The sequence below is a fragment of the Talpa europaea genome, assembly GCF_964194135.1.
Source record: "Talpa europaea genome assembly, chromosome: 13".
Classification (NCBI taxonomy): domain Eukaryota; kingdom Metazoa; phylum Chordata; class Mammalia; order Eulipotyphla; family Talpidae; genus Talpa; species Talpa europaea.
Window position 1 is genome coordinate 10,860,884 of NC_140080.1, and position 12,035 is coordinate 10,872,918.

Sequence of the window (12,035 nt, forward strand, 5' to 3'; positions counted from 1 at the left end):
TAGCAGAATATGAAATGTTCATTATTTCATTTTCAGATTTCACATTACAAATAGCTTTTAACAAAATACTACTTGTTAAGGTTTAGTGTAGTAGTATCAAAGAAAAATATCCACAATTATCTGAAAAGGATGTCTTGTGTGTTGTGTAAATGTGTATACACATACTTTCCACTGCCAAATACCTACCTATGTGAGGTCAGATTTTCTTCATATACTTCAACAAGAACAACAAAATTTCATAATAGACAATACTAAAATAGATATAAAAATCTAACTCTCTTCTATTGAGTCAAACTTTATAGAGATCGGCCCCCAAAAAAGTAACACAACAGCATTCTCACTGACTTTGTCTTGGAAAACAGTTGTTTTTTTTTTTTTTTCACTAAAACTATGATTTTACTATGGGTTTGGTCTTATTAGATGTAATTAAAATTTTTAGTTCTTCAATTTAAATTTCTAATCCAGTAATTATTAAGCACTATAACCCTTATAAACAAAAGTTCTTTGGGGTCTTCTGCAATTTTGAAGAGTGTAAAGGAATTCTGAAATCAAAAAGTATGATCCATTGGCACAGGATTTGGAAGTAATTTAAGTACCAAAAGCCAACGTTTACAACATAAACAACAGGTAGAAAAAATATAGATTGAAATCCAGACCATACCTATCACCTTCCCATGCCGCTCTCAGACTGGAAGTTCCTGGCTGGAGATGAACGATACGGGGAAGGGAGAAAAGAGGAACACATGAGTATGAGTGTCTCGTTCCTCAGCCTTTCTCCTTGTCACCAAACTGAGTCCTGAAAATGAAAGGATAAGAGATCTTCAAGAAAGACAATCCAAAAATTTTAAAAGCTGTGTCCTACTTTCCATCTAAAACTATGCAAAGCAGCAACCTCCTCTGTGTGCTCTGCCCACTAAGTAGTGGGAGCAAAATAGCAGAAATATATATATATATATATAAATATACAAAAACATATTTAAGGATATATTGCTTAAGATGACACCAGTTCCACTAGGGTACAAGAAAACCACGAAAGTTCCCATTCTTCAGGGAAGCTGCAGAAATCCTTAAAAATAGGCTTTTAGATTCAAAGGGACAGAAGGATACCTAATGTGCAGCACAGACTGATGACTAAAGGAATGCTAACCATGGAAGCTAGAGGCACTTACAATATCATCCTTAGAGATTTCATCCAGTGCCAGCAGAGGGCCTAGATGGCTGGGGCCTACATTTCACCCTCTCACCTCATGTCAATTATTGTGACCACCTGGGAAGAAATAGAAGTTTCCTGAATTTTATAGGAGATGGGGACAGTTATTCAAAACTAAAGGAAGCTATACTTCTGCACAGGTTGTGGTCGTGGAATCATGGAATCTATACCCAAGTCCCATTAGCAACAATAGACAGTCATAGGAAAAAAAAAAAAAAAAAAAAAAGCAAACAGCCAGTATTAAGACTATTGATAGACTTAACAATTAAGAAGAGCCAAGAATAGACATAGTGATGGGGAGGCCTGAGTCTGCAGACAAGTACATTTGCAGACTTTGTTCCTCCAAAATCATCTCTTCCATCCTATCATGGATACACTAAGCACCATGCTCTTGTACACACCTGCCTTGTATATGGTGGTGGAGCCTGTGAAAATGAGAGGAGAGTCACCCTCTTTATTACCACACCCCACAATGAATCTGTCAAGAAATCTTATTTTCTCTATCTTCAATTCTACCCCAAATGAAATGCTTCTCGCCAATCCCAAGGCTGCCATGCTATAATTGAGATAATATCATGTCTATTGGGGACTCTTTCCTATTTCCATCCTGCCCATATTACCTACTGCTAATCCAACTCTGACATTTTATTTGGGTCTTTCCTCGAAAGTCATCTTTTTTAAAAAGTCAGCCTCCAACTCCACCTTATATAAAATTTCATCTTTCCCTCCATCCCTTGCATTCCTGATTCCCTGATATAATTTAACCAGAGAGCCCAAAATATTAGACTTAATTGTATAATACACTCATTTGATTACATCTCTTCTTTTCTCACTCAATAAGCTTCTTGAAGGCATGACTGTACCTGACTGTTTTCTTTCATCAATGTGCCCCCCGAGTTGTGTCTACTTTGACACATAGTAGATGCTCAAGAAATACTTGAACAAATTAATTTTGTAATAAGTAACTAGGGAAGGTAGAAATGCAAAAGGTGACAGTTTTAAGACTGCATATTTTCTTATATCTAAGTGTTAGAAAAAATATAAAACTTTTTTGCAAAGCAATACATTTGCTTAAGAAAGATACATAATAATAAGGATTATTATTATAATAATAAGGATTATTATAATAATCCCCAATATAATCCCCAATAATAAGGATTCACAACTCAACTTTTTTTTCTAAATAAAAAGAAACAGATTCAGAGTTTAACAAGTTTCTAACAAAGAATTAAAATTAGCAAAACCAAGGCCTCCCTGGTGGCGCAAGGGGTTAAGCACCACACTATGATGCAGTCCACAGCCTCTGCAGCAGAAGTTCGATCTCCTGGCCAGGGAGCTACCCACATGGCACAGCAGACCTCTCCTGACTCGCCCACTGCTCCCCTCAGCAGTGTATTTCAGTCAGTCTGTCTGTACTGTTTCCCACTCTGTCTCTGGTGAATCCTCTCACCCCCCGCATCTATGGCCTATACTCCAGCTCTTGTATGCATAAATAAATAAATCTTTAAAAACAAAATTAGCAAAATCAATTTTAAATATAAGACAAAAAACCATAACCTTTAAATAGTGGTTTCTATTTACCAGATCATTCTTACAAATGATCCTAAGAATAATGAAAGAAAGATACTGCTAGTTTCCTTTGATAAAATGAAGAAATAGGCCAACAATTTCACAATTCAGTTCACATTGATATTAATCTCATATCTTCTATCATTCCTTTTCCTTTACAACACAACACCAACAAAGGATGTGGGCTCTGAGTCACTTAAACTACACTCAATCCCAGCTATAATCTTCTTTCTCTGTGTCCCAATTTAAACCTCTGTTAAATGGTGTTATAACAACACATCCTCAGATCATTTTGAGAATAAAATGAGTAGATTTATGAATATATTTATAAACATTAGTATTATCATTAAAATAACTGTTACTTTCAGAACCCCTTTTGCATCTGATCACTTCACAAAATTTTCCTTCCCAAGTCTTCTCAGTCATTACTGTCTAGTACACTAAAGAATGAATTGCTTTTATCAAAAATTTACTGAATTCCAGAGATTTCTTTCAGGACCTTCTGAAATCTATGACATATTAGCCATTCACATAAATTATCATATAAATGACAGGGTTTTTAATTAGAGAAATATAAAAGTCATTTCTCTGTTTCTAATTCTATTTGGTTTCCAGTAATTAACTTGAGTAGAATTAAGAAATAACCAGTAGGGCCTCCCCTGGGGGCGCAGCCATTGAGCGCTGGGCTGCGAAGCTGCCCGCAGCTTCTGCAATGCCGGTTCGATCCCTACCCAGCCACCAGCGAGGGTCCCACATGGCGCACAGACCTCTCCTGCCGCGCCCACTGTTCCCCTCAACAGTGTATTTCGTGGGCCTGCCTGTTCTGTTTCCCACTCTGGCTCTGGTGAATTCTCTCAGCCTCCTGTGCTTCTGACTTTACCCAGTGCTTGTATAAATAAATAAATCTTAAAAAAAAAAAACCACTAAAGCATCCTATATGCTAAATTAGAATATTCTCATGTCACATCTGAAGTCTTTCACTTCTTATACAAAGAGTGTTAGGAGGGCCTGCCTGGTGGCACAAAGTGTTAAGCACAGCACTATGAAGCTACCCACAACCTATGCAGCACAAGTTCGATCCCAGGGCCACCAGGGAATTATCCACATGGCGGAGCAGACCTCTCCTGTCGTGCCCACTGCTCTCCTCAGCAGTGTATTTCAGTCAGTCTGCCTGTTATGTTCCCCACTCTGTCTCTGGTGAATCTTCTCACCACCTCCCACCTCTAGCCTGTACCCCAGTTCTTGTATGCATAAATAAATCTTAAAAAAAAGTGTTAAGAGTTTTCTAGATTCATATCAAGGTAAAAATGTTCAGAGTATCATCTAAGTCCTGTCAGTTCTTTGAGGATCAGAAAGAAATCAATCAACATAGTGCTTATTTTTTATAAAGAATACAAACTCTAATACTGCAATCCAAAGACAGTAAAAATCTATCCCAGTTGTAAATCTAGACTAATAGGGATCAGTTCCAATGTTTGTCATAAAATTTTATCTGGAAATGATAAATGTTATAAAATTTGAAATATATTACCACAGAATGAAAAAAAAAAACCCTCAATTTAAAACTTTTGGAAAATACAGAAGTCAGAAGTGTCCAAGGCACTTTAATAAACTAACATGCAACTTATTTTTCTATAGGTAAGATGAATATGATTTTATTCCTGCCCTTGATAGATTGGGAAAAAAAATTTATTTCTCCATCAATTTGATATACTACACATTAAAAAATGTATCATCTTAAATACTCCCAACTTAAATACTTGAACGATTTAATATTTTAAAACCTATAAATCAAATTCACATATAAGGTCTGTGGTATTTCAATTATAATCTTAGAATTCTGCAACTGGGGGAAAAAGTGTTCCTTTCCAGCACAATCTACGGCTTTCACCATTCACTATAGATATCTATTATATAAACTGGAGTCCAGAGGGTAGACTGGTAAAGCCATTACATATGCTGACATTTTCATGTTTTAACCACACAATCTTTTATACATTTATGCGCAATATGAATTGAACGCAACAAATGCGAAACTGAGGGTTTGAAACACAGATTTAAATAATAGGGTATCACTGCCACCTAGTGGCCTCATAAAAATGACACGTTTCTTACAATTTTCTTTTTTTTTAATTTTTTATCTTTTATTTTTTTACATAATTGTTCATTTTTAAACAATATTTGCTTCCCCCCACCCCCTCAGGTGTAGTCCCCATAGAGTTTCCTTCCCCAAGCACCCGTGCACCGTCACCTCAGTCCCCTGTGCTCCTCCCTCCCTCCCCCATCCCTCTCCCTGCTCCTCCCCTGCAGGATGTCTCTGATTTATCATTGTCCGTTTTTGCTTTGTTGTGTCTTGTACTGTTATTATTTTTTTATACTGACGTCTTATTTGGTTCCCCTATATTCCTGCTATAAGTGAAACCATCCGATATTTTTCTTTTTCCTTCTGGCTTATTTCACTGAGCATAATTCCTTCTAGCTCCATCCACGTTGCTGCGAATGGCATGAGTTTATATATTTGCTTGCTGAGTAATATTCCATTGGGTATATATACCACATCTTCTTGATCCAGTCATCTATTTTTGGTAAAACACTACAAGACATACATCGCAATAACATCTTTAAAGACTCATCACCCAAAGCAAAGACAGTCAAGTAAAAAAGATAAGCACCTGGGATTACATCAAACTGAAAAGCTTCTGTACAGCAAAAGAGCAAGAGAGACACCCCACTGACTGGGAAAAAATCTTTGCACTCCATTCAACTGATAAGGGACTGATCATAAAGATATACAAAGAACTCATGGGACTCAACAAAAACAAAATAAACAACCCAGTCATGAAATGGGCAGAAGAACTTAAAAGGCATTTCTCCAAAGAGGAAATGCAAATGGACAACAGACATCTGAAAAAATGTTCAACATCCCTTATCATCAGGAAAATGCAAATCAAAACCACATTGAGATACCACCTTACACCAGTTTGTTACAATTTTCATCTCACTGTTTTTACCAACTCATAAGCTTATCATCAATAGATATTTATAATCCCTCCAGATAGTAAATCAAAGGAATTGTGGAAAGAGTACTAGTGTACATGTAAGAAATCATGAAACATAAAGTATGGGAGAAAATTAAAATGAGAATTTTAACAAAGGATCATTAATTTTTCAAATTATTTTAACATGTATAGTATAAAAACAGTACTCTACAGCTATTAATTTAAACAACTACAGCAGTAACAAAATCTATCTTCCACTTTAGTGTAATATATTGCCATATCAATTGCTAAATAAAAATATTCTTTTGCATAAAGGCCTGGAAGCTAAAAACAAACAACAAAAAAGATGTCATTAGTAAATATTTAACCAAGGATCAAGTGTCTCAACCATCTGAGAAGGGAAGAAATAAAGTCAAGCTTTTGAAATGTCAATTATCACTGCAGAATGAGTGCAATGTCTCAGTGACATGCACAAGTTTCTACACCTATGTCAGGTGATCACTCTTGAGGTGATCATGGTGGCCGATCTAAGATCATAGAACACCAGGGTAATCCCAAAGTTTATCATGCCAAATCATGAAATCTTCAGCATGTTGATTCTCACCTTCTCCAAAAATATGTATCTATTATAGATATTCCATGGTGTCATTTATTCTAGTATCCCAACTCCAAAATTCCTTGTCTACAACTTCATTGCCCCTCTCTCTTCTCATGTGTTATCATCCCTATCTAGTTCCTAGTCCAAGGCAAATCAATATGACCACTCCCTAGCATACATTTCCTTTCCCTTCTCTTCCTTTGTTTACTCTCTTGGCAAACCCCATACTTAATTCATTCCAAGTCTGTCAGCTCCACACCTACACCTAGGCAGCTAAGCTTAGTGTAGAGAAAATGTAATAGTCATACTAATTTTTTAATTTAAATACATCTAAATGCATCACAGGAATTCAAGTGGGTGTCTAAAGCAGTCCAGGAATCCTATATTTCCTAGCCTATTCATACTCTCTGCTAACTGTATCACCTCTTCTCACCTCAAATATCCAACACTTCCTTGAAAGCACTCAATAGAAAGCACTTACTGTCTGCTACTCTAAATAACAAAGGGAGAAAACTGAAGTTTGTATCATCACATTCACTCACCTATCACATCTGTTCTCATAGACTCCTCTATCTATAAAGTGTATCTTAGACTAATTGACTTTGTGCACAAAATCACAATTCTTCAATCAAGTTATTCATTAAATGTCTCCTGCATGGTCAATATTTCCATTTCTGCTGAGTTTTTCCCAAGAAAATACAAACATGCTTTATGGTTCTTCCACGCTTAAAAAGGTCTACTCTCGATCCCACATGTCTACGGTACTGTCCCATTTCTCTTTCCCATTTTAGTATAACTCCTCAGATGAGTTATCCAAAATCCATCATCACCAATTCTCCCATTTTCTCAGAAACTGTTCTTAACAAAGTTCCAAATGACTTCCATATTACTAAATCCAATAGTCATTTCCCCACTCCCATCAGTACCAAGAATTGCTGATCACTCCTTTTTGGACAACTGTCTTGTTGGCTTTCAGGATCCCACAGTCCAGTGGCCTTCTCCTTACTCCACATCTCAATCTTCCGTGCTGACTCCTGCTATTATCCTTGAGACAAATATTGATACGCTGTCTTTGTTCCTATTTTCCACTGACCTTTGTGCATTATTAGCACACAATATCATGGCTTTACGTACGCTCTATAGTTTAACAGCTTATTTTTATTACTCCAGCCAGACCTCTCCAGAGATCTCCATAGCCATGTATCAAACTCCCTGGTCAAAAATTCCACATGGATGTCTAAAAGGAAGCTCAAACTGTGCTCCCCACCTAGTACTGCTCTCAAAGCTGCTATGACTCATGCATTTCCTCATGTCAACAAATAATAACACTTCATTTTTCTCATATCCTAAATATTCCTTTCTCTTATATCCTATAGCCAATGTCTTCAAATAAATGTCCAGAATTGAATCATTTCCTCCCTCCACTGGTACTGCTGAGCCAAGACCATTCTCTAACCTGTATTATTGCACAAGCCTACTGGCTTCCCTGCCCTATACTATCTCACCACTCCTCTCTGTCCTCAACAAAACCCAGACATATTAACCCCAAATTACATCCTATCACACTTCCACTCAAGACTCACAAATGGCTATTGAGCTTACTCAAAAAAAAAAAAAAAAGCAGAAATCAAAAACCATATAACTCATAAGACCCCAGTCAGCCTGCTATTACCTTCCTAATTTCACTTACTACTTGCTTACCCCATTCCAGTCAAACTGGATTTAATGTTGTTCTTTGAACAAGGCAAAATTATGAGTTGAATAGCAAATTATTCCAAAAATCACTGACTTAAAACAGTATTTGTCATCTCATGCTTTTATTAGGTCAGGAACCCAGGAATAGTTCAGATACTGCAGTCTCTCATAGGCAGCAAACAAATGCTGGGACTGTAGTCATCTCAAGGGTTTGACAAGCTCAGGATCCACTTGCAAGCTCCATTACCTGGTTGTCCACAGTATTCAGTTCCTCACTGGCTGTAGGTGGGACAGCCTCAGTCCCTTACTGGAACTGCCACTGAGGTCTCTCCAATATAGCAGCGCGCGTCACCAAAGAAGCAATCCGAACAGAAAAGAGAATGGTAACAAGACACAAAGTCTCATCACTTTGCCACTCAAGGGAAGAGGATTACATAAAGGAGGAAGATGAGGTGGGGACCAATGGCAGACTTGCACAAGCCCGCCTACCACACGAAGTACAGGACCACTCGGTTAAAATACTCTTCTGAGATGTTATGTGCATGCTTCACTCCCCTACCTTCTTCAAGTGTTTGGCTTAATCTCATCTTCAGTGAGAAATTCCCTAGTCTTTGGAAGATTATTATTCCTAGCTCCCAAACACTTCTTACCCTCTTCCTTGCTTTTTCTCCACAGCACTTACTGAATTTAGCGTACCATATAAGTTACTTATTAAGTAGTGGTCCGTTTCTCTTTTGTCAACTTAGCTAAGCCTTCACCGAAAAGTTCCGGTTAGCATGGCCACAGGAGATATCTGCATGAGAGCTGGTAGATGAAGTGAAGCAACAGTCACAGACCTTTTCTCACACTGGGAAGAGCAGGGTAGGGCAGGGAATTGGAAATGTTGCAAATCATGCAAGTCATCATGTATCTGCTAGTTCTTACAGTTCTTATAGATGTGAAAATGCTTCTCTTCCAACATCAGCAATACCTGAGTCTATGATAAAGGGTACAAGCTTCTTGTGCTGATAACTTCCATCATCAAATTTGGACTCTTAGAACCAGGCAGAAATCAGTGTAGATTTTAGTTCATCCACAGGAATTTTAGTTCATGCTTGTAGTTGCCAGTTTTCTTTGCTTCCTCCACTTGAAAACTGTATCTGTACAATCTCCTAGTAGTTCTGCTTTTCTAGAAGGCTAATATTCTTATTTATATCTGTTTTTCACCACGAAAGTGTGAGTTCCAATGAATATAAAATGTTGCAAGTTTTGTTTACTGCTCTTCTCGCAGCACCTAGAATTGGGCCGGGTATATAGTAGGAATTCCTTAAATATTTTTTGACCACAGTATAATAAACATACAATAATATTTTGCTGTGTAGTGTAATAAATAACACTATCATTGAAAATTATATTACAATATATAACGTATCAATGTAAATGCCATACACATAAACTTATACAATGTTACATGTCAAAGTTAGTCAATAAAAACATTAAAAGTGAGTTACATGAACAATTTAATAAACTTTTTAAAAAAAAAAAACATAAGGCATAAAGAATATCAAGAACAGCAAGAAAGGGAAAAGGCCAACTTTCCTGGTCATCTAAAAAAAAGATTTCTTGAAAAAATAATTTTGAAGCAAAATGAATCTCAATGAATGAGTAGGAACAGTGGGAAATAAAGGCTATGCTATGAAAAAGAATGATCAAAAATAGGAACGAGCACAAAAGTGTAACATACATTGTTTTGGCCAAGGATTAGGGATGTGGCCAGGTAATAGAAGGAAAGCTTAACAACAGTTCCTGTAGCAAGTGACTAAATATGGACAGAATACTATTTCAGGGAAGTAGATCTTTCAGAAAGTTAATTGGAAAAGGGAAATTAAGGTAGCAGACAACTCAGACATGTCTCAGATTATGTCCGAGTTATAATATAGAAAAGGGAAAATATAAAATTACAAAATAAATCTTAACATAGAAACTATAAATGTTTAGTGCTGTTCGCTGATATTTCTGATTTGTCCTCCTCTGAGGTCACCGTAGGATTTTACTTGCCCATTCTTTGGAACCTAGAGGGAGCAGTGTATTTCAATCTGCCTGTTCCGTTCCCCACTCTTCGCTGCTGAATCCTCTCACCCCACCCTGCATCATCTCTAGCCTGGACCCGTTTCTTGCATGCATAAAGAAATAAAAATAAACCTTTAAAAATAAAAACAAAAACCTTCCATAATTCTCTGTAGTTTAGTATGAGTGGCTGTTGTTAGGGCTTGATGGCCAAATATATCTTTCCTCCACCTCCGCCCCCAAACTATATCAAAGACCTAATCCTCAATACCTCAGACCAGGACTGGCTTTGTAAACAACGTCTTTAAAGATGCAAATAAGGTAGAGCCTCCCCTAGTGGCACAGGGGTTGAGCTTTGGGCTGCAAAGCTGCCCGCAGCCTCTGCAGCACCAGTTCAATCCTCGGCCACCAGCAAGGGTCCCACATGTCATGCAGACCTCTCCTGTGGCACCCGCTGCTCCCCTCAGCGGTGTACTTCATCAGTCTGCCTGTTCTGTTCCCGGTTCTGGTGAATTCTCTCACCCTCCCGGCTTCTGACTGTACCCAGTGCTTGTATAAATAAATCTTTAAAAAAAAAATTTTTTTTTAAAGCTGTAAATAGGTAAAAGGAGGTTACAGGGTAGGAGCTCAGCCAATGTCTGGTGCACTAAAGGGGGCTGCCTACAGGCCAAGAGAAGGGCTTAGAAGCCTCCAACCTCACTTGTAGCCCATGGCACTGGGGAAGGGGCCACGTGCGGGATCCAGGCTGCGGGACTGGCTGTCACTCTGGCACAGCACAGATGGCGCTGGCTTCCAGATGAATCTAACTTGGCAAAATTCCCCTCTAGGGCTTGGCATTCTAGCCTTGTCATGATACCATTAGCGAGAGGAATGAGTAAACTGAGGTGGAGTGAAAGCAGGGTAAGGTGGGGAAAGGAGAGCCTTAGAAACAGTTCTGGTTCTTTCCGATTAAAACTTATTTCCTGGGGCATCCCCGGTGGGGAAGGCGGTTGAGCGCAGCACTGTAAAGCCGCCTGCAGCCTCTGCAGAGCAGGTTCGATCCCGGCCAGCCAGGGAGACACACACCATGTGCGGCAGACCTCTCTGCTCTCGCCCGCTGCTCCCCTCAGCAGTGCATTTCGTCAGGCTGCCTGCTCTGCACCCCGCTCTGTCTCTGGTGAATCCTCTCACCCTCCTGCGCATCTGGCCTGTACCCACGTTCTTGTATCCATAAATAAATCTTAAAAAAAAAAAAAAAAAAAAACCCAAGGGCCTCCCTGGTGGCGCAGCCGCTGAGAGCTGGGTTGCTAAGCTGCCCGCAGCCTCTAGAGCGCCGGTTCGATCCCCGGCCACCGGACCAGGGTCCAACATGGTGCAGTAGACCCGCTGCTCCCCTCAGCAGTGTACTTCGGTCCTTCTGCCTGCTCTGCTCCCCGCTCTGGCTCTGGTGAGTTCTCTCACCCTCCCGCGCTTCTGACTGTACCCAGTGCTTGTGTAAATAAATAATCTTAAAAAAAAAAAAATTTCCTCTGCACTTGTCCTCTCTCAGCCAAACTGGCAGCGTTGGCGTTAGTCATTCCGTCCCCCCAGGTGTGTGGTGACCTCGCGCACCTCTGGCGAAGGCGGCTGCAGCCCTTCCCTCACCAGCCTCTCTCTCGGCACCAAATGGTTCACGGCTAAGGAAAACTCTCACCGGGATCCTCTCTTTGCTCCACACCGGAGGAAAACACGGAATTTGGAAGGCCTGAGCGCCCCCTCACACACAACCTGGGACGAAAACCACTTCCCCCTTCCCCCGCGGGCGCGCCCCACCTCACTAACTGCCTCCTCAGAAGGGGCAGCCCGGGCGGGGAGACCCGGCGCCGCGGCCAGGCGCCGGAACCGGGGGGCTCGGAACCGGGGGACCCGGAAGCGGGGGGGCCGGAGCCGGAGGGGCCCT